Here is a 20,838-nt window from a genome sequence, read left to right as displayed (position 1 = left end):
GCTAGGGACACTTCTTTGTGGTACTTTGATAGCGGTTGTTCTATAACTTTGTTTAAAACTGTTGAAAAGTATAAATGTGGAACAGTGACATTTGGAGATAGTGGTAAAGTTGATATAATTGGGAAATGTGAGATTGAAATTCCTGGATTACTTGTCATGCATGAGGTCTTGTTTGTTGATGGCTCGAGAGCAAATCTGCTTAGTATAAGTCAAATATATGATAGTGGTGCTGAAGTTTGCTTTTCAAAAGAAATGTGTGTTGTCTCTGATAATGATGGAAATTGTGTTATGAAGGGAGTTAGGACTTCTAATAATTGCTATGTTATCGGTCCTAGCTCACAATACAATTGCAATAGTGCTAAGAGCGAGGCTACTGATCTTTGGCATTAAAGACTTGGGCATGTAAATCATAGTCTTGTTTAAGATCACCGAGAAAGAAATGGTAGTAGGATTACCTGAGTTGAGTAAAGTAGAGTCTCCAGTTTGTGGGTCATGTCAATTGGGGAAACAAATTAGAATAGGTCACAAGAACACAACAATCATCCTGACCAAACGACCATCAGAGTTGTTGCACCTTGATCTTACAGGACCCTCTAAAACTGAGAACCTAGGGGGAAAAAATACATATTGGTGATGGTAGATGATTTTACTAGATACTCTTGGGTAGAATTCTTGAGAGAAAAGAGTGAAGCATTTGACATGATTAGAACACTGTGCAAGAAACTTCAGAATTAACAAGGAAATCCCATAGTCAGAATCAAGAGTAATCATGGTAGAGAATTTTAAAATTCAAGTTTTGAGAGATTATGTGATGAAGAGAGTATTCGTCAAGAATTCTCTACTCCTATCACTCCACATCAAAATGAAGTGGTCGAAAGAAAGAATAGAGTCATCCAAGAAATGGCTCGAGTCACAGTGCACAATAAGAGCGTACCTACTCACTTCTGGGGAGAAGTTGTAAACACAGTCTGTCACACTATGAATAGAGTCTATTGTAGACCAAGCAGATCCAAGACACCATATGAACTGTGGAAAGAAAAGAAACCAAATGTAAAGTACTTCATGGTATTTGGAAGCAAATGCTACATTTGGAGAGATATGGAAAACTTGGCTAAGTTTGACCCAAATAGTGATGAGGGAATCTTTCTTGGTTATTCCAGAAATAGTCGTGCATATAGGATTTACAATCTACGCACTCAAATTGTTATGGAATCCACAAATGTGATTGTAGATGATACTCCTAGAGAGGCACTGAGTAAGAAAGAGCAAGTAAATGCACCAAGTGAAACTAGAGAAGAAGATTTTGGTGAGTTTGATGAAAATCTCGAGACATCTTCTAGTCAAAAAGTCAATATTCCTAAAAAGCCATCTTTAAGAGTGAAGTTAAACCATCCTCAAGATAACATTATCGGTAACGTAGATGAAGGAATGAGGCTAAGGAGGAAAGTGATAAATCAATTGGCCCACTCAAGTTACATTTCACAAATTGAACCAAAAGAAGTAGAAGAAGCTCTGAATGATGAGAGTTGGATAAATAACATGAATGAATAAATAACTCAATTTGTGAGGAATGATGTTTGGTACTTAGTTTCTAGACCAGAGGATCATAGTGTGGTTGGTACCAAGTGAATTTTTAAGAATAAGTCTTATAAGAATGGTACCATTGTGCAAAATAAGGCAAGATTAGTTGCTCAAGGATATGCTCAGATGGAATGAATAGATTTCGATGAGACATTTGCACCAGTTGCAAGGCTTGAGCCAATCAGGATATTGTTGAGTATTGCTTGCCATGTGTTTTAAACTCTATTAAATGGATGTCAAGAGTGTCTTCCTGAATGAGATCCTTCAAGAAGAAGTATATGTTGAGCAACCAAAAGGTTTTAAGAATCCAAAGTATCCAAATCATGTCTATAGGTTGAAAAAAGCCTTATATGGTCTAAAATATGCTCACAGATCTTGGTATGAGAGGCCGACTACATATCTATTAGATCATAGGTTTTTTAGAGGAGATGTTGACAAAACACTATTCATCAAGAAAGTTTGAGATGATATAATGATTGCTTAAATCTATGTGGATGATATTGTGTTTGGATCATTTATTGATGCACTTGCTCTTAAATTTGCAGAAGAAATGAAAAATAAATTTGAAATGAGCATGGTAGGTGAACTGACATTCTTCTTAGGTCTCCAAGAGAAACAATTAGACAATGTGATGTTTATATCCCAATCCAAATATGTAAAGAATCTTATTGAAAAATTTGGGTTAAATGGCAAAAGTCATGCTATAACCCTTATGAGCACGAGTGTCAAGCTTAGTACTAATTTGACTAGCAAGAGTGTTGAACAATCACTGTATTGAAGCATGATTGAGAGTCTACTGTATCTCACTGCTAGTAGACCAGATATTACATTCAGTGTTGGGGTTTGTTCTAGATTTCAAACCAATCCCAAAGAATCTCATTTTACAGCTGTCAAACATACTTCGCTATGTAAGTGGGATAATTGATTATGGAATCTGGTTTTCTAGGGATTCAAATACTGAGCTTATGATGATGTGGATGATAGGAAAAGTATCCTTGTAGGATGTTTTTATGTAGGCATTATTATTGTGGCTTAGATGAGCAAGAAACAAAACTCTATATCCTTGTCCATGACTGAGGTCGAATATATTACTGCTGGAAGCTGTTGCACATAATTGCTTTGAATGAAGCAAATGTTGAGTGACTATGGCATTCATAGACATTAGGCATCATCTTATTCCAGAACTTGTGGAAACACATGTTGTGATTCTTGAGTACATTCACACTGAACATCAACTAGCCGATCTGTTTACCAAACCCTTGGACATGCTTCGATTTGAATGCCTTAGAAAGACTATTAATATTTGTGCATTGACCTGAGGGTTGAATCATGCATTACATGCACATTTTGTATTTCTGTTTTTTATATTTTTCATTTCTCCTTGTTATCCCTTTTTTCTTAAAATTCTTCTCTGGTATGCATCTTAGTAGTGAGATATATACTGTGCACATGGATGTGATAAAGGACGTTAGTGCTAGCAATTCTAAAAATCTAGGTGCATTTGTGCTTTAAAAATTGAATTATATGCCTATATGGGATACAAAGGTTCGAAACATGTGTGTTATTAGTAATTTTTTACTCGCATCACACACTACACACTTGGCTCAATCAACTGATGTTTTGCCACTTGTGAGTTTTTGTGGAGGTAATCAAAAGTGTAAAGGAGCTCCACTTGTATACAGAATTGACCATGGGCTAGATGACCTCATTATTTTTCTTCTTGTGCAAAAATATTATATATCAATGAAAAAGAAAAATGAGAATGTTCACAAAAATAAAAAGGGTCATGTAGTACCCACTACTAATACTTGAATTCAAACATAAGCATCCAAGTCCTAACAACATTAGGTTTGACTTTCTATATCTTGAAAGAACTTTTCAAACATTTATGATTTCTTGTTCAGTCCAACCCCACTCACATTTTTCGGTTGGAATTTCTTGATTAAAGACTTTCTAAACAAGCATGTTCATATTACTTATAATAATATGTATTTGCTACATACGTGATTTATGGGAATATGATGTTCTTTTACTTTTGATGTGTATTTTGGATTTTAAAATTGACTTTACTAATGCTTGGAGTCGAGGCATGTGAATTCTAGGTTTTTCAACTGAGCAAACAGCTTTTATATGCTTGTTGCTCGAGTGGGTGCTCGAGGGTTTTAAAGTTCGCTCGAGCGAATGTTTAAAATTCCTACAAGGCTACAAACCCAGTGCTGCTCGAGCCATTCACACACTTTCCCGAAAACTCCTAAAAACTTTCCCTCCGTGCGATTTCTCCTCTTCTTCTCACCTCTTTGTGTGGTTTCTACTTGATCTCTTTCACCAAATCTCTTTTAAGTCATGATAAGTCCTTTCTCCTCCAACAAATCTCGTGCATTGTATCTTTTCACTTTCATATTCTCATGCGCATAGGATTTCGACTTTGAGATTCATGAAATTCGTGTTTTGAAATAGGGCATACTTGTTAGGAGTTGAGTTCGAATATATAATGGGCGCTTGAGGGTGTTTCTTCATCACTTGTATTTAGGATTTTTGGGGGTATGCATGCACTAAATCCATGCTTGGCAGAGCATGCACACCAAGTGCTCGATGAAATGCCTAAGCGGTCCATTACATTGCATTTACATGGTTTTTCATCATGCATTGCATTGAGTACTTAGGAGAGTCATAACACATGCATGAAGTTTTAAAACTCACATTGACATAACACATTGGGCATGTTTATTATCTCTCTATGTTTCTCCTCATTTCAACGGAATACATTGGGCATGTATGTTATCTCTCCATGTTTCTCCTCATTTAAACATCATACATTGGGCATGCATGCATGCATTGTTTACACATTAGGCACTTTAGGCACCTTGTCGACATATTAGGCATGCATATATTGGAGCATTCACTTCCTTTAGCACACTGTGTCATTGTTATTGTTTGGATTGTCTACAGAGTGCTAACATGTCTCGACGTGTGCGTCCTTGACCAAATCCTCATGCTCCCGTCCAAGCATACTTCCATAATGCTCAGGCATGGGAACTCTACGCTTAAAACGTTTCTCACCGGACTCCGATCATTGAACGTGAGATCTCTCTAGGTGAGATTCACGAGACCATTGTGCCTCATATTTTAGAGTCACGCCAATGGTTATCATTAACTAACGGTCATCCTGCTCCGTCTGTGGAGTTGGTCCGAGAGTTTTACTCCAACATTCATGCCATCTCTGAAGATGGTTCTTTTGAAATTAGTCTCTGAAACATTCAATTTCGAGTGATTCCGAGCATGTTAGCTGATTGCTTAATGCCCCTCGTGTGACCAACCCCTAATATCCCTATACAAGAACCTCTGCTCCCAGCAAGCCAGCCATCGCCACATTCTTGTGAGGATATGCGATTAATTGGGATGGTAGGACATCATTGCATACCGTTAAATTTTCACCTAACTATCTCTTTCTGAGTAGGGTTGTCCTCACTAATCTTTACCCTACTGCCCATCAGAGTGATATTGGTCTTGACAGAATTACTCTGCTTTATACATTGATCAATGGCGTTCCCATTGATTTGGGAAGTCATCTTTGTGGGGTCATTCTTGAGGCTTTTCAGTCCAACAAAGTACAGACTGGATTACCTTTTGTTTGTCTTGTCACTCGCATTGTTTTTTCTCAGTCTGTTGGTATTCCTCCCCATGAGCCTATAATCCCTCTTAAGGCTCCTATTGATCGTAAGATCATTCAGCTGAGTTTTGCACACATTCTTCCTCATCCTTTAGATATTGAGCATCCTCTTGCACCCACTTCTCAACCGTCCAGTTCTAGGCCATCCTACTCTCAGCCATCTAGCTCGGCACCATCCACTTTTGCACCAGATTCTAATGAGCCGAACATACAGATGGTATTTGATTACTTTGTCTGCATCGATGCTCGTCTTGATAGCCTCGATACTTATATTGATAGCCTCCAATAACTGGTGAGACGCCACTTCAATGAAGTGTAGAAGATACTAGTTGCCACCAATGATAAGGATGGTGATGGTCGTGAGGATGGTGGGGATTGTGCCCCTTTGTCATTTTGTGACAAAAAGGAGGAGTGGTATGTATGTAGAGGGAATATGATATACATGTATGAGGAGTGGTACCATTGGGAGGGGAGCAACATATAGAGTAGGATAAGATATAGTTAGGGGGAGTAGCGTGTAAACAAAGTGAAACTCAATGTCTGATTAATTCTTAATGAAGATTTTCTTAATGAAAATTGTACTTGTCATGTCTATACTTGAATTCTTACTTTTAAATTTATTAGCAGACATTGATTATACATGTGTGAATATTTCTTGCATCTCTATTTTGGTACTTTTACCTGTTTGTTAAGTGATTGTAGAAATATTCCTGCTTGTTCAATACCTGTATCTGGGAATCCTGTGTGAGGTGTGTCAAGACTAGGTCCATGTATAGGTTAGAGGTTTTGTCACAGAAATGCCAAAGGGGGAGATTGTTAATGTAAACATGAGTGTGTTGGCATATTTTTGTAAAAACCTTTGTAAAATTGTGTTGTAACAAGTGTTGAAGTGGGTTAAAGTAAAAAGGGATCGAAGTGAGCTTAACATCGCCTCTCGAGCGAACCCATACAGAGAGTTCATTCAACCCTCGCTCGACATGGAGCTCGAGTGACTTCTGAAGTATATTGTGTGCTCGACACGTAACTCAAGTGAATGTTCAAAATTTTCACTTAAACTAGGGTTTGAGCGTTGTATTCCTCGACACACGCTTTGATACCAAATGATATGAACCCGTAGGAATGGAATCCATTGAACCCATAATCAATTTGAAAACTCACCCAAGAAAGCCAAAATCAAGTCAATGGATGGAGAATCTAGACTCGTTGAGAACTCGTTTCAAGAACCTAGATTATATTAAAATTTGGACCGTTGAAGAATCGTATCAAGAACCCAGATTACAAGGAGGAATGCCACAAATGTTATGATTTACCTTTGATAAGTTCAAAAGTTTAATCAAGAATAAGAGGAGTAAACTTAACTCATAATGAAAATTCAATATTGTCTAAAACTTAAAATGAGGCTACAAAGAGTATTTAAGCCAAAACTTAATTAAAACTCTAGGCCAAAATAATGCCATTTTTACCCAAAATGCCCTTGGATGAAAGCGACTACAGTAACGCTACAATAACTTCTTGAAACCCTAGTTCCTAAAAAGTAACTTTTCAAATAAGCTCTTAGCCAAAATAAAAGGCATTCCCAAAAATTCTAGTTCATAAGAAATAAGATATATGTAGGTGAAGCATCCTCAAACCCACTTATTCTAAACTAATAAAATAAATCCTTTAACAAATTGAAAGTCTTCAATAATAATAGGTCCAAACAATAACTCTAAGTCATGTCTTCTACAGCTTGTATCATGTTGATCAAAATTGTTTCTCATTCTTTCAAGCTCATCTTGAGTGTTGAGCTCTTGCTAGTTTCATCCTAAGTGAATTGCATCATTCCTTGCATTGCTTCCTTGATCTTCTTAGCTCTTGATCTTGTGATTGGCCAATCTGGAACTTGCAAAAGATCTTAAAAACTAGGCCCACTTTGGTTCTCATCATTCCCCATCTTCTCAAAAGGATTCGACCTCAAATCTTTACCTACATCAAAAAGAGAAAGATTAGAAACATCGAAAGTGGCAGAAACATTATACTCACCTGGAAGATCCACTTTATATGCATTGTCATTAATTTTCTTAATAATTTAGAAAGATCCATCTTCTCGAGGATGCAATTTAGTCCTTCTATGTGCTGTAAATCTTTCTTTGCGCATGTGAACCCAAACCCAATCTCCTGGTTCAAAGATGACACACCTTCACCCTTTATTGGCTTGGGAAACAACCTTTTCATTCTTTTGGACAATTTGAAGTCGTTCCCTCTCATGAAGTGACTTCACCAACTCCGCATTCTTTTGTCCATCCAAGCTACTCCTGTCATCAACAGGTAAATGCATTAAATCTAAATGAGTAACTAGAGTAACCATAAATAATTTGAAAATGAGAATATGAAGTAGTAGTATGCATGGTTCTATTATATGCAAACTTTATAAATGACAAATAATCCTCCCAAGTTTTTAAATTCTTATGAACAATAATGCGTAAAAGCTGAGTTAAAGTCCTATTAACTACTTCAGTCTGACCATCAGTTTAAGGATGACAAGTAGTGAAAAATAAGGGCTTAGTACCTAATTTCCCTCACAACACCTTCCAAAAGTAGCTAAGGAATTTAGAGAATAACTTTTGGCAGGAGGCACCTATAACATGTATTTATCAGAGACCAATAGGGAAATGACACGTAAGCCACACATTATTCAAATTACACACTGCGATATAGAGGATTTGCGTCCTGCCTCCCTCTCTCGAGCCTCCCCTCCCCCTTTCTCTACTCTCTCACTCTCTCTGTTCAGAAAACCAAACCCTTCCTCTCTCTCGCCTCCCCTCCACCTCTCTCTCTACTCTCTCGCTCTCTCTGTTTAGAAAACCTCTACTCCCTTTCTCTCTACTCTCATCGAAGCCACCCAGATGTGGTGAAACCTCTGTGATACAGTCGAAAGACAAAGCCCTCACTCAGATTCTCTCTACTCTCTCACTCTCTCGATCCAAAACTTTGGGTCACGCTGCCTCTCTCGAGACCTACAAAAACGACATCGAGGTAGGGTTTTTTTATTACTCCATCTCCGTCTCTCTCATGATTTTATTTTTCAGAAATCACTAATTTTCGGAAGTTTAATTTTGTAGGGTTTTTTCATTGCTTGCTTGAAAAAACTTCAAAACCCTAACCCAAAATCCTTGACTCCACCGAATAATGAAGGTACGTAGTGAAATCTGAGTTGGATAGATTTGGATAGAAATCTGAGTTTGATAGATTTGAATAGAAATCTTAGTTGGGATAGAAATCTGAAGTCAGTTTGATGGATAGAAATGAGTTGGATTGAAATCTTGGATAGAAATATAAATCTGAGTTAGGATAGAAATAGAAATATGAATTGTATAGAAATATAAATCTGAGTTGGGATACTTGGATTAATGTTGCTGGCTTTTTCCGTGGTATTAATGTAGCTGTTATACCTTAGCACCACATTTGAAAGTAGAAAGTGAGTAAAATGTAAAGAGGCTATTTGTAAATGTAATTTTATTATTCCTTTCAGTCTGTTTGGACTATGTTTGGACTATTTTCATGTGACTGTTTAGACTATTTTCGTACAATATTTGGACTAAAATTGGGTCATCAAAGGTTGTAAAAAAGGCTAATTTCCACCTTATTTTTTGGTCTTGTTTAATTTTCAACTAACTGTTTTGATATGCTCGTTATTCTTGTCTTTCAAGTTTAACAGTGGTGCTAGTTCAAGTTCTTGGACTTTAAGAGATGAAAATTGGTTGGAGAGACCACTTTGTCACTGTGGGATTCCATCAAAACTAAGGACTTCTGCGAAAGATACTAGTTTTGGTAGACGGTTTTTCAATTGTCCAAAGTATAAGATGGACAAACAATGCGATTTTTTTCAATGGCTTGATTTTGAAATGGAACAAAACAGTTGTTGCAAAATGACATTGGAGTTAACTCAAAGAATGAATGAGAGAATCAATCAAGAACGTAAGTTCGTTGAAGAAGCAAAATTCAAAGTTATGGAAAAGAAGTACAAGGACATATTAAAAGTTTTATTCTTGTCATGGCTTTGTATTGTTTTGCTTTGTGTTGTAATTGCTTTAACTTTAGAACGATAATCATGTAGTAAGGACAGTTAGTTTATATGTAAGATGACCCTTTATTATATAAGATGACCCTTTATTAATCATGTGGTAAGAACAATTGGTTTATAAAATTAATGTTACTCTCTGTCTTTGACATTTTGTTACTTAATTTGTTTAATTATTATGATTACAGTTTAATACACACGAGAAAAGAACCAGATTTTAATTGTTTTCAGATTTTGATCCAAATTCAGCACCAACTATCTAAGTAGAGAAAAGAACCAGGACATACCATGCCTTACATGACTGGTATTAGAAGGGATTAAAGCATGCTTAAACAAAGAAACTTGGATGCCATGAAAGAAAACTATGACAAAAAGCCCCATAAAGATTTGTGAGGCCTCTAAGGACATGAACTTGCAATACAATTGCTGCTAAGCAAAAAACTTAAACAAGAAGAGACAAAACAAAACATCATAGGATTGAAGTGTAATTCCAACAGCAGCAGCACTGACCAAGACGCTACCACCAGTGGTTGAATTTCCAGAGGAATGGGGCTGGTGAATCAGTGAATTTCTAGACTTGTAATCAACAGTGAATTACACTTGTGAGAGTAAAAAAATAGCAAATTACAAATAAAGAATAATTTGCCAAACATGAAACTAACCAACAAACTCATTCATATACCAAACATTAGCAACTGTACCCAAAAAATCAAACATTAACAAACCCAAATTCATTGATTTCTTGAATGTCATTTGCCTTTATCTCCATAGGCTGTAACATTAAAAAAAAAAAAATCAATTTTGCCAATAAGAGTACCATCACATTCCATGCAAAGAAGTTGTACGCCCAAGTTAAACACCAACCTCATGTGTATTGTTCAAGATCCACCCTTTGTGATATGTTATCATTTATATTTCCAACATCCCTACATGAAAAACAAAAAATACATAAAAATAAAGTTATTAAATTAAAACATATGGAAAAAAGAATCTTTGTACTATAGCCCAACGAAGGACAGTTGTTCTTGGTATGACCCTTAATCTTACAAATACTACAACGCTTTTTCTTCATTGATGCAGTCTCTCTCGAGTTCTTTGCTCTTAAAGATTTTGGTCATCCTTTTGTTGGCACCCGTTGAGGATCTTGTAAAATTTGTGAGAAATTTGATATTACTTGTGATCTTAACATAGGGGATTCATTACGTGACATGTCTCCGACTTCTAAATTTTGTTCTTCAATAGTATCCGTCAAAAGCAACTCCTTTTTTACCTTGTCCAATTCAAGAGAAAGGTGGTCCATTTTAAACCTTGATTGTGAGCCAAGTTCTGCAATATCGTAAAACTGCATCATCAAATGGCTTTTTCGTATTATCGGATCTTCATGTGTCGAAACATGGCCATCGAAATTTGGTATTTCACGAATAGCTTGACTCTTAGCGTTGATGATCCATCTTTCAAGAACATACTGATGTGGCAAACTATCTAAGTTTGATTTCTCATGAAGACACATAGGATATGCCTACAAAGAATATCCAGAAACTCAAACATGTGACATGTACATATTGATATTGCTTCTCTACGGTCCACAGTCACATAATAAGTATGTTTGTCCTTGCCCTTAGGTGCCACCTCGTACATCTTACTTTCACCCTCAGTTTGAAATTTTGTTGCTTTGTACCGTTGGCAATTGAATAGCTCATCTTGACAGATACTGAATGACTTCCTTGTACACACTTTGGTTGCCTCTTCTTCAATTTCCCAACATGTTTTCAAAATCGGCCTAGTCGATTTCGTTCTCACATCCTTCTCTTTCTCCTTAAAATAGCGTGCATCTAAAGCTTTCTCGTACTGATGCACAAAGTCACTCACCATCGTGCTTGATCACACATAATCCTTAAAAAATTTATTCATGCTCTCGCTCCTTTCCATGGTTGACATACCGGCACAAAATGTGGTTCGCAAGTAAACTGAAACCCACTTCTCCCGTCGGTTGTAAAGATTTTGCAGCCAATCATTACCTACTAGACCATACTTCACTATTATGGTAATCCATTCCTCCTCAAACTCATCAGATGTTATTGTATCATGGATACAATGATGGAACTCTTTTTGAAAGTCTAGAAACTTGTTATAGACATGTGCTAAATGTTCTGAAAATTTTTGTAAAATATGCCACAAGCACAATTGGTGAGTTGTATTTGGGAGTACCTCTACAATGGCCTTGGCCATAGTTTTGTCATCATCAGTAATAATGGTTGTAGGGGCACGCCCAAGCATTGCTTTTTGCCATGTTCTCAGTAACCATATATAGGATTCAGCTATCTCATTGACTAACAACATACAACCAAACATTATGGTTTGGTGATGATGATTAACTCCTGAGAATGACACAAATGATATCTTGTAAACAGTTGTCAGGTATGTCGCATCAAACATGACAATATCTCCGAAATATTGATATTCAGACCTTGATTTTGCATCTGCCCAAAAACAGCTTCTCATTCACCCACTCTCATCAACTTGCATAGAGTACACAAACCCAGGTTTTTTACACTATCGTTCAAGAAAGTATGCATATAACGTTTGTGCATCTCCCTCTTCAAACAATTTCCTTCTTTTATTTCTTAAATAATTTTCTACGTCATTTCTAAAACAACCAATGTTAAAATCACCACCTGCTTCTTTGCTTAACACCGACATTATCTTCCTTGTCAGTACACCAAACTCATTCAAAGTGAGAATGTGATTTTTTTGCACGCGTGTCACTCTTTTATGTCCGCGAAGCATACTGGTACTTCTTGGTGTGAGTAGCTCATGATTGTGTTCAGGCACGAACTTGCATACTATCCACCACGCCATCATTGTTTATACACATTGTAACTTTACACCCAATCTTTGTTTCAGCGGGATCGAGAATTTGTATTTCTTTTTGTTTGAGACTTTCACACCTAAATCTCTCCCTTGTACAAACATAGTGAATTTCAATTAATTTTTTTTTACCTCTCGATAATTGCGTATGGTTGGTCCTCATTGCAAAACATTTTCGTCTTGCATACGCCTTGTAAAATGCTTGGGCGTCCTCAACTTCATCAAATTATTTCTCAATGAATGGTTCAAAAACTCCACTACTAGAAGTGAAATTGAAATTGACTCCATCTCCATCTCCATCTCCATCTTCCACATTCACTCTATCATCATCAATGTCTCTCAAATTCACGCAATCTCCTACATTCACATCACAGTGATCTTCCACGGTTTCATCCTTAATAGTGTCATTTACACCTTTCGGACAGTTTCCAGTCGTTAGTATCTCAATATCATCACTATCCGAACTCCACCCAAAATCCTTCATCCCAATATAAAATAATGTAATCAATATAGAATCAATCCCTAAAAAATTCCCATATAGCAATTTGTTTGGAAAATGAAATGCAATAAAAAAAACATTGACCATGTGAAATGTTTGGTTCGACGTTGTGCAGACAGTGAGAAATCAAAGCCAAAAATCCCAAAAATCCTACAGCAAAACACACACTATTAGAAATTGAGAAAACGCTTCTGACCGAAGACACCTATAGGCAAAATCTGAAAACAAATTGCTTGAACCATTTGAGTTTGTTTGTGATCTCCCCCTCAGCCAAAATTCCCATGTTATCTGATTCTTGAATTTATTCAAGAAAAAACATTAATTACTCTATAATCTTACTAAATATTTGCTTGTGTGTATTAAACTGAAAATTCATTGATCAAATAGCACGAAATCCGACGGAGGGTTTTCTTGCGGGAGATCGACAGAGAGAGATCGAAGGAGAGAGAGAGAGAGAGAGAGTCGACCGATTGATTTAGGGAGAAATTTTCTGTGAGAGATCGAAGTTGAGAGAGAGAGAGAGAGAGACTCACACGATTGAAGTAGAGAGAGGGAAAGTCGACGGATTGATTTCGAGAGAAATTTCTCGTGAGAGATGGATGTCGAGAGAGAGAGAGAGAGAGGGGGGAGGAAAGGAGAGAGAGACAGACTCGAGCGATCGAAGTAGAGAAAGGGACAGTTGATCAAAGGAGAGAGAGGGAGAGTCTTTCGTGAGCTATCGAAGGGGGGAGAGAGAGAGAGAGAGAGAGAGAGAGAGAGAGAGAGAGAGTCTACATGTATGCGTGAATCTGGGTGTCTCGAAGTAGAGAGAGGGAGAGTCTTCTGTGAGCTATCGAAGGGGAGAGAGCAAATCAATTTCGAAGGACAGAGAGGAGACTCGATCGAGAAGGAGAAACACATGGATCCCCTGTATGCATCCCCACTATCACAATTAAGGATGCCTTACGTGTCACTTCCCTATTGGTCTCCGATAAATGCATGTTATCGGTATCTCCGGTCAGAAGCGTTTCTTAGAAATTTAACATCCCTATCAGAAACAATATTCCTAGACACACCATGGAGTCACACTATCTCCCTGAAAAGCAAGTAAGCTATATATGTAGCATCATCTGTTTTATGGCATAGAATTAAATGTACTATCTTATTAAATCTATCCACAACCACAAAAATAGAATCTTTACCCCTTTTTGTCCTAGGCAGTCCCAAAACAAAGTCTATAGATATGTCTACTCATGGCTCTCTAGGAACAGGTAAGGGTGTATACAACCCATGTGGCAAAACCTTAGATTTGGCATTTCTACATGTAATGCACCTTCGACAAATACGATTCACAGCTCTCTTCATCTTAGGCCAAAAGAAATGTTATGCAAAATGTCTAAAGTTTTCTTGACACCAAAGTGTCCCATTAATCCCCCACCATGTGCCTCACGCACCAATAACTCATGTATAGAACAACTTGGCACACAAAGTTTACTTTTTTTAAACAAATAACCATTATGCTTGTAAAACTTACCAAATGCTGCCTTATCACATGCCATATACACATAAGAAAAGTTAGCATCTTTGGCATACATGTCTTTCACATATTCAGTCCCAAGCATAACACTCATAGAAGTAAGAAGTACATACGTACAGGATAGAGCATCAGCAACAATGTTCTCCTTATCTTGCTTGTAACGAATGATAGAGAAATGTCTCAATATATTCAATCCATTTAGCATACATTTTATTCAACTTACCTTAACCCTTGAGATGTTTCAATAATTCATGATCGGTGTGGGTCACAAATTTCTTAGGCCACAAGTAGTACTGCCAAGTCTCTAATATATTATGAAAAGTATATAAAAAAATTTATTCCCCTAATACATATTCACACTCTTTCTTACCATGGAGAAAAGGTAAACATAGAAGGTATAAAGACGGAAAGTCCCATAGAAGTCTCCTATTTCTATGTAGGGTTGGGCTCCGATTCCGTCAGAGTCGGAATAGTGAACTCCAACCTTCGACTTTGACTTGGGCTGGAGGTCAATTTGAGTTCAAACTCCGACTCCAATTGGAGTTGGAGTCGGACTTGGAGGTTGGAGAAACAGAGACAAACAAGACATTCTTTGCCTTTACAGTCTACTCCCTCTCCACACTCTGTTGATGTTCTTCATTCCCACCCTATGTTGTTCACATTATATCACAGTCACCACCATAGCCACCCTATCATTAGAGAACCAAAATAGTTGCGTCTGTCACCGCTCATTGTGAGACTATGCATAAGCACTCTCCTACATTTGGCAAAGAAGATGCATCTGGGTTGGGATGGTACTAGTTGAGTTGTATTTGGGGTTTGAAGCATCTTGGTTTTAGTGATAATCTTCTGATTTATTTTCTTCTTTTGGGGTTATTAGAAGTTTTTGAAGCTATAGCCACATCCAACCAAAGATCAGTTACCAAGCATTTCTTGTTGCATTACTAGTCCTCTTACATGGCGTGAGTGTCCCTTTTGATGAGAGAGATATCCATTTTATTTTCTATATAATATATGAACACCTATGCTAGCTTTTTTATATTATCTACTTGAGTTTTTTAATATCTGTTTTCAGCTCCAACTCTGACTTCGAGCTTTGACTCCAACTATTTTTCACTGGTCCCCAACTCTTAAGTCTAACTCTAACTTCAAACTCAAATTGTTTTTCACCCCCAACTCTAACTCCCTTTCTGAACTTTAATTTTTTCTAAGAATCAAATAGGGTATTGGACAGAGTCATAATTACAGAGTTTTTGCCATCCCTATTTGTCTGTGCTTAATAAACCACAAAATCCTGACTCTCCTACCCAAATCCAATATTAAATTTTAGGGCCCAAGATCGCAATTATCAATAAAGAATTCTTCTTAAACAAAAAGCCATTAAGGAAAGATTTATTAAAGCCAGATTATGAGAAACAGAGGAAATGGTTTGTTGTGACCTTCAAGGAATTTGAAAAGGACTAGGCTCAGGGTATTGGAACATGATGTTCATCCCCATGCACTAGAGCATGCAACCGATATAGCGCATGAAGGAAATCCACGCACTCGTAAAGCAATCAAGCCACATGCAAAAAATGGATAACAAATCAGTCTGTTGCATTCCACGGACCCTCTCCACTGATCTCCGCATTCCTTAGTTAGTTGGCCAGCAACCTGACAATTGTATATTCTCTCTCTCTCTCTCTCTCCTTTCTCTTAGACGTATACGTAGCCTAGCTCTATTTAAACAGCGAGAATATTTCCCTTTATGTAATGCATTTCTTCTTTACGTGAAATAAGATTTTTCCTTGAGGACTTCATCTCCTTCCCAAACTTTTACTTTCTTACATGGTATCAAGAGCAAGGTTACCCTGAGAATTTTCCATGGAAGACCAGAAAACCAAACCATCCATCTTCCTCGACTTCAACAATATAACCAACCCTTACTGTCTGGACCACGGGGACAACCCCTCCATTTCACTGGTTCCAGAATTACTCACCACAGACAACTACACCACCTGGTCTAGAGCAATGTGCCTTGCACTACAAGCCAAAAATAAAATCGGTTTCATCAATGGCACAATATCCAAACGTACAGACCCAAAAGATCCACTACTTGGAGCATGGGAACGATGCAACGATCTCATGGTCTCATGGGTGCAGAACTCGATCAGCCAAAACCTCAAATCCAACATCGCACTAGTCGACGATGCTCCCGTGATCTGGGAAGAACTAAGAGACAAGTTCACACAACAAAACGGACCACGTATCTTCCAGCTAAAGAAGGCGCTGGTAGGATCACAACAAGACCAAGACCCTGTAAGTATTTACTTTGGAAAATTAAAATCCATGTGGGATGAACTAGGGATATACGATCTCGTTCCCAACTATGACTGTCGAAAGCTGAAGGTCCTCCTTGATAGGTACTAAAGAGATTGCGTAATACAGTTTCTAATGGGTCTAAACGATTCCTACTCAAACACTAGGGACTAGATTATGATGTTAGACCCTTTACCCCTTATGAACCGAGTCTTTTCCATGATCCAACAACAAGAAATGCAACACACCATGCTATCCAACATTCCATCTACCGACTCCATGGCCTTAGCTACCAAGAAAGGATACACATCCTTCAAACCAAACACCAAACCAACCCCCAGTCCAAAACGTCCATTTTGCAATCACTGTAAAATCTAGGGACACACTCTGGACAATTGCTTCAAAGTCGGCAATGCCGAACCTCCCATTTGCAGCCACTGCCAAATGACCGGACACACTGCTGAGAAATGCTATAAAATCCACGGCTATCCTCCAGGACACAAACTGCACAATAAGAACAAACAATCTGGTTTTTCTGCTAACTTGGCTTCTGCAGGACAAGAAGAAGAATCAGAGGAGAGAATGTCCTTCACGAAGGACCAATATCAACAGATCCTATCTTTGCTCTAGCACAAAGACGTTTTCGCCACCAGTCATTCCGCCAACCAAGTCCAAACAGCTCCCATCCCCTCTCAGAATGTCCACAAAGCCACAACCATGTCCGGTATATATTTCTGCTCTCACATTTCAGCAAGAACCCAAACACATTCAACCGACGTGCCTTGGATCATAGACACCGGTGCCACAGATCAAATGATCTGTAACACATCCTTTTTCCACTCAATCACTGCTCAAGTATCACACATAGTCAAACTCCCCGACGGGAACACTGCACCCGTCACTCACATAGGCACAGTTAGGATCACGAGCACTCTAATATTGACAAATGTCTTATGCGTACCATCCTTTGCCAAACAAATTGCCAGTTCACTCCTTTGCTGCCTCATCTTCTTCTCACACTCTTTTTTTTTACAGGACCTTTTATCTTGGACGAAGATTGGAATGGGTGAGCTGAAAAACGGCTTATACCACTTGCGTGTTGCTGCAGTGTCTCCGACGGCCTTGGTTGATCATGTTTCTCTTTCTCTACACAAAAACATCTATGTCTCAACCGCTTCCAGCGGCAATCTTATTGTATCAGACCTTTGGCATTATAGACTTGGTCACACACCTTTATCCAAGCTGAATTTAATCACTGATCCCACTCTTAAGGCACAAGTTTCATCTATTAGTGATAATCCTTGCTGCATATGCCCCATGGCAAAACAACGTAAACTACCTTTCTCAAACAGTAACCACAAAGCCAACCGCATTTTTTAACTAATCCACTACGACATTTGGGGTCCCAATCCCATCGAAGCCTACGACGGCTCCAAATATTTTCTAACTATCGTTGATCATTACTCAAGATGCACTTAGATATACATTCTCAAAAAGAAATCAGACGCACATGCTTGCATTGAGGCATTTCACAACCTTGTCTAGACCTAATTTAACGTCAAAATCCAAACTCTTAGAAGCGACAACGGTTTGGAATTCCAAATGAGAGACTTCTTCCACCAAAAAGGCATTATCCATCACAAAACATGCATCGAAACCCCACAACAAAACGGGGTGGTTGAGCGCAAGCACCAACACCTCCTAAACGTAACCCGAGCTCTCAAATTCCAATCAGGTTTACCACCCAAATATTGGAACGACTGCATTTTAACAGTAGCGTACATTATCAATCGCATTCCTACCCCCGTCCTCTCCAATCAAACTCCTTTTGAATTGCTGTTCAAAACCAAGCCATCATACACACACATGAAAACCTTCGACTGCCTCTGCTTTGCCTCTACCCTTTCTCAAGCTCGAAAGAAATTTGACCCTTGCGCCAGAAAATGCGCATTCCTTGGCTACCCCTTCAGCACAAAAGGTTACAAACGACTCGACCTCAACACTGAAAATATCTTCATCTCTAGGGACGTCACCTTTCTTGAAACCACATTCCCTTCCCATATAAACACCACCTTCACCACCACACCCTTCATTCAACCCACGACAAAACAGCCCTCACCAACAATCTCGATTCCCACCATGCACCAAAGCCATGACCTCAGCACTATTGATCCCCCAACCGACCCCCTCATTATTCAAACACCCAGACAACCAACTAATGCACCCAACAACCCCCCTTCCCCACAACACCTTTCATTCAATCGACAACAGAACAATCCTCACCCAACGCCAACGACCCACCCCATGATCCCAGCACCAACGACCCCCCAACCAATCCCCTCGCTGTCCAACCACTCAGAAGATCAACCAGGACTCGACGAGCACCACAGTACCTGCAAGAGTTTCACTGCCACCAAGTTTTCTCCAGCACCCACATTCCAGCATCGCCCAAGACTCAAGGTCCTCACTCAGGTAAATCCTTCCCTCTCACAAACTTCATCTCATATCACAGATTATCTCCAAATTTTACTTCATTTTCTGCTTCCATTTCCTCACACGTTGACCCACACACATACCAACAAGCCATCAAAGACCCTGGCTGGTGAGAAGCAATGAGAGCAGAAATCGAGGCTCTCGAACTCAACAACACCTGGATTGTAACCGACTTGCCCCACGACAAAGAAGCCATCGACTGCAAATACACATACAAGACCAAATATCACCCTGATAGAACCATTGAAAGGAAAAATGTCAGATTAGTTGCTAAAGGCTACACACAACAAGAAGGAATCGACTACAATGAAACATTTTCACCAATCGCAAAGATGGTCACCTTGCGAACTCTCCTAGCACTAGCAGCAATCCGTGGTTGGCACCTTCAGCTATTCGACGTCAACAACGCATTCCTCCACGGCGAGCTACACGAAAAAATTTACATGCGCATGCCCCCGGGTTACCACAAAGGAAAATCCGGACAGGTCTGCAAATTACTTCGGAGCCTCTACGGACTCAAACAAGCTTCACGACAATGGTACTCAAAATTCTCAAATTCACTCTTGAATTTCGGATTCACTCAATCAAAATCAGATTATAGCTTATTTACTCAATCCGATGGCATTTACTTCACTGCACTACTGGTTTACGTGGACGACATAGTACTTGCAAGCTCTTCACTTGAATCCATTGCACAAGTCAAAAACTTCTTGAACCAGCACTTTAAAATCAAGGACATAGGACCCCTGCGATACTTCCTCAGCATCGAAGTGGCAAGATCATCGTAAGGAATTCAGATATGTCAACGAAAGTACACCCTTGACATCCTAGCAGACTCGGGGTACCTCGAAACCAAACCAGTCAAAGTCCCCATGGATCAGAACCACAAAATCAGCAAAGACTCGGGTTCTCCCCTCCACGACCCCAGCTCATACTGACGACTAATCAGACGCCTTCTCTACCTCACTATCACACGCCCAGACATCAGCTACCCAGTCCAGATCCTCAGCCAATTCATGGCACAACCATCGACCGTGCATCTTGCCACTGCACACAAAATACTGAAGTACCTGAAAGGCACTATCAGCCAAGGCATCCTGCTTTCTTCTTCTTCTCCACTTCAACTCAGGGGCTACTGCGACTCCGATTGGGCATCCTGCCCAGACACAAGACGATCAATCACCGGCTACTGCACCCTACTAGGCGACTCCCTGATATCTTGGAAATAAAAAAAAAAGAATGTCGTCTCCCGATCATCTGCTGAGGCTGAATACAGAGCCATGGCAACTACCTATTCAGAACTCACTTGGTTACGGCAACTACTCTCTGATCTTCAAGTGCCGCATCCTCAAGTCGCACTCCTTCTCTGTGATAACCAAGCCGTACTACACATCGCGGCCAATCCAGTATTCCACGAGCGCACCAAACACATAGAAGTCGATTGCCACCTCACCCGCGACAAAATCCAAGACGACAGCATTGTAACAAATCACGTCTCCACTCAGTCCCAATTGGTAGACATTTTTACCAAGTCCCTCTCATCCAATGTCATCTCCTCTTATCTCTTCAAGATGGAAAGAGTAAATCTCTATTCTCCATCTTGCGGGGGTATTGGAACATGATGTTCATCCCCATGCACCAGAGCATGCAACCGATATAGCGCATGAAGGAAATCCACGCACTCGTAAAGCAATCAAGCCACATGCAGAAAATGGATAAAAAATCAGTCCGTTGCATTCCACGGACCCTCCACTGATCTCTAACAACCTGACAATTGTATATTCTCTCTCTCTCTCTTCTTTCTGTTATACGTATACGTAGCCTAGCTCTATTTAAACAGCAGGAATATTTCC

General features: G+C 39.1%; 2 long non-coding RNA genes across 2 annotated transcripts; one reads left to right on the top strand and one right to left on the bottom strand.

Annotated features, from left to right (window-relative positions):
* The first annotated feature begins 1,842 nt into the window (after positions 1-1,842).
* LOC121239372 lies at positions 1,843-9,283 on the top strand. Its single transcript, XR_005935294.1, has 3 exons — positions 1,843-1,855; positions 3,728-3,730; positions 8,981-9,283. It is a non-coding gene; the product is annotated as an uncharacterized LOC121239372 (long non-coding RNA).
* Positions 9,284-15,262: 5,979 nt separating this feature from the next.
* On the bottom strand, positions 15,263-19,208 carry LOC121239374. The gene is made up of 4 exons (XR_005935296.1): positions 19,057-19,208; positions 15,804-15,816; positions 15,494-15,497; positions 15,263-15,275 (listed from the first exon to the last, which is right to left on the bottom strand). It is a non-coding gene; the product is annotated as an uncharacterized LOC121239374 (long non-coding RNA).
* Positions 19,209-20,838: the final 1,630 nt, after the last annotated feature.

Source organism: Juglans microcarpa x Juglans regia, chromosome 7D (assembly GCF_004785595.1).
Source record: "Juglans microcarpa x Juglans regia isolate MS1-56 chromosome 7D, Jm3101_v1.0, whole genome shotgun sequence".
NCBI classification, from domain to species: domain Eukaryota; kingdom Viridiplantae; phylum Streptophyta; class Magnoliopsida; order Fagales; family Juglandaceae; genus Juglans; species Juglans microcarpa x Juglans regia.
Note: the sequence above shows the minus strand (reverse complement) of the source record. Positions and strands in the feature narration are given on the sequence as shown.